Genomic DNA, 3,412 nt, shown 5'->3' with positions numbered 1-3,412 from the left:
AGTGTTAGCCACCCTTCCCTGAGTGTTAGCCAGTCTCCCTGAGTGTTAGCCAGCCTTCCCTGAGTGTTAGCCACCCTTCCCTGAGTGTTAGCCAGCCTTCTCTACTGTAATTGACCCCTGAAGTGATCTGATCCTCGGACAGTATTTGGGCTTGTGTCTAGGAAGCCTCAGCCCATGGTGGGTGGCCATGCTACTTTTAGGCCTTAAGGTCTGGAAGGACACATGATGGCCAAAGCTTACTGTAGAGCAAAGCCACTCACCAAGCCACAGGGCAAGGTCCCACAATCCCCTTCGAGGACACACCCCTAGTGACCTAAAGACCTCTCTCTAGGCCCTGCCTATAAATGGCTCATCACCTCCTGCTGATGCAAAGCGGGCACATTGAAGATTCAACCTAGAGGGGCTAGGAGGAGAGAGCAGATGTGGGGGTGGCGTATTGGGAGGACTGCTTGCCACATAGCACAAGGACCTGACTTTGGTCTCCAGCACCCAAGCAGAAAGCCAGGTGTGGCACCGCATATCTGGAATCCCAGTGCTGGAGAAGCAGAGATGGGGGAACATGGTGGGTCACTGACCCACCAGCCCTGCCACTGAGAAATGTCTCAAAACAGTGGGTTGTGTGTAAACAGACTACATGGCCCCCTCCATGGTGTGGGAAGGTTTTATTGTAGATATGGGGGAGGCATCAGGAAGAGTCCAGAGTCTGGAGTCTGGGGAACTGGAGTTTCCTTGGGACCTGACAGTACCTGTTTTAGTTAGGGTTTTATTGCTGTGAAAATACACGATGGCCAAGGCAACTTTATAAAATAAAACATTTAGTTGGTGCTGGCTTACAGCTTCAGAGGTTCAGTCCTTCATCATCGGGGCGGGAAGCAGGCAGACATGGTGCCGGAAGAGCCGGTAGTTCTACATCTTGATCCAAAGGCAGCCAGAAGGAGAGTGTCTTCTATAGGCAGCCAGGAGGGGCCTCTGGTCCACACTGGGCTAAACTTGAACACTAGGAAACCTCAAAGCCCGCCCACATAGTGACAGACATCCTCCAACAAGGCCACATGTCCTAATAGGGCCACTTCCCATCATAATACCTAAGGACCAGCACTCCAGGTTGACCACCTTAGCATGTGCACACATACTCACACAAACACACACACACACTCCTGGCTGACCACCCTACCACTCCAGGTTGACCACCCTAGCATGTGCACACATACACACACACACACACACACACACACACACACACACACACACACACAGACATTGCAATTGGAGAAAGGGTGTGAGAGGCGTTGAAGACACACCAGTGCCCAGTGAGACTTTTGTATCCCAACGTGTAAAGGAAGGGTTGAAATAGGACCATCTCACAATGCCAAATGTGCAGGGGTCGTCTGCCCCTGCCTACACTTTGGAGACAGGATTCCAGCTCTGCTGCTATTGTACAGTATTACCCTCCAAGCTACTAACCACCATCCTCATCGGGTCTGTCGTGCCCACTTGTGAAGGTCCTCCCAGCGGGGATTTGTGGACCGCTGACATGAAAACAAAGACTCCCGTGGCCATACACACGGCCATGAGCATTTTTACCCTGGGTGTGTGACTCACTGGGTCATGGGATCCTCACCCATGTATCTAGCCGTTCCTCCCCCAACCAGTCGTGCCCAATTCTGTTCTGATTGTATGTGGCCTCAGGGTCTCAGAGAGAGGCTAGCATGTAGGGTACACATGCTGGGGAAGGCTAGAGGAAGGGGTCTCCGTCTACGCAGCCACAGAGTAGCGATCATCCAGGCTGAGAACTGACTAACCTTCCTGTATGCCTGGTTTAATGTCAGCCTTCACTCATTGGTTGCCCTGGAGGGGATCAATTTTAGTCCTCTTTGGTAGAGGAAGGGTAAATGTTGCTTAGTCCTTTTAACCCCCACCCAGGGTGAAAATTCTCATGACAGCTATTTATAACAGTGTGTCCCCGGTTAAGGACTTCTCAGGCTGTCTTCACATGCATGCAATGTTGGGGGGGGGTAGAGGTTCCCTTTCTTCTAGACTCAGCCCCATGCCTCCCTTCTGATGGTGCTCCCTCACCTGATGCTGCTGAGCTGTCGTGGGTGGAAACCCAGCTCCCCTGAGTTCCTGCCAGCCATCCTCCTTCACTTCTCAGGTGAGCCTGGGCAACTTAAGGGGCAGATTCCAGCTGGGTGAGCTACCTGCACCTCTGCTGTGTGATGGAGGATCAGTCCGAAACTGTAGCCGCCCTCCTCCTCCCCCGGTACCTTTTTTTTTTTTTTTCTTTTAAAGCTTCAGAGCACAGTGGGAGCCTGACCCCAGGATGGGTTTCCAATCTGGAGCAGCAGGATTTGACCCTCACAGGCAGAAGTTCTAGGTGTCAGTCCACGGCTAAGTCACCCCAGCAGAAGGTGGATGGCCACCATCCCACTTAGCTCCAGGGGATTTTCCGCTTTTGTTTATTTGATTGTTTGTTTGTTTTTCGAGACAGGGTTTCTCTGTGTAGCCTTGGCTGTTCTGGAACTCACTCTGTAGACCAGGCTGGCCTCGAACTCAGAAATCCACCCGCCTCTGCCTCCCAAGTGCTGGGATCATCAAAGGCGTGAGCCACCACCAATGCCATGGAGATTTTCCTCTTTAGGAAGCCGCTTGGAGCTTTGCAGGGCATGGGTCTCCATCCTCTGTGGCTATGGGGCTCCTGACTGACAACGGCTCCTCATTTTGATGGAGAAAGCCATACAGGGGAATTTGGCGTTAAAGACAGACTCCCTCTCTGGAAATGCCTTTGCTTCTTGCACTGAAACCATCCCTGGAGTCACTGGGATGGGTCGAAGAGAAAATTAAGAACCTTAGGGCCCCCTGTGAAGTCAAGGTATATCCCACCCACCATGAGAGAGTAGCTTAAGGGTAGAATGGGCGCCATGCTCTTTTGTAGCAGAACCTGTCTTCATAGAAGCCCCCCCAGGTCACTGACTACGTTAATGTCTCCTCTGATAACACCCAGAACGCCTTTGGCTAGAGTCTGGGCACAGAGGCTGAAAGATGCATGTCTCAGTTTCTTCTCCTGTTGCTGTGATAAAATACCACGAGAAACCAAATTAAGGGGGAAGGATCTATTCTAGTTCCCAGTTCCCAGGGCACAGTCCGTCATGGTAGGGGAGACAAGGTGGCAGGTGCTTGCAGCAGCTGGTCATGCCATATCCCCAGTAAAGAAGAGAGCAAAACCCACTGGTACCCGGCCCGCTTTCTCCTCTATACATAGTCCAGGATCCTAGCCAAGTGTATTAGTCAGGGTTCTTTAGAGTCACAGAACTTACGGATAGTCTCTATATAGTAAAGGAATTTATTGATGACTTACAGTCTGCAGTCCAANTCCCAACAATGGTTCAGTAGTAGCTGTGAATGGAAGTCCAAG

This window comes from Mus pahari, chromosome 23 (genome assembly GCF_900095145.1).
Source record: "Mus pahari chromosome 23, PAHARI_EIJ_v1.1, whole genome shotgun sequence".
In the NCBI taxonomy this organism is placed as follows: Eukaryota; Metazoa; Chordata; class Mammalia; order Rodentia; family Muridae; genus Mus; species Mus pahari.
The sequence above is the reverse complement of the archived record's forward strand: the minus strand, read 5'-3'. Positions refer to the sequence as shown.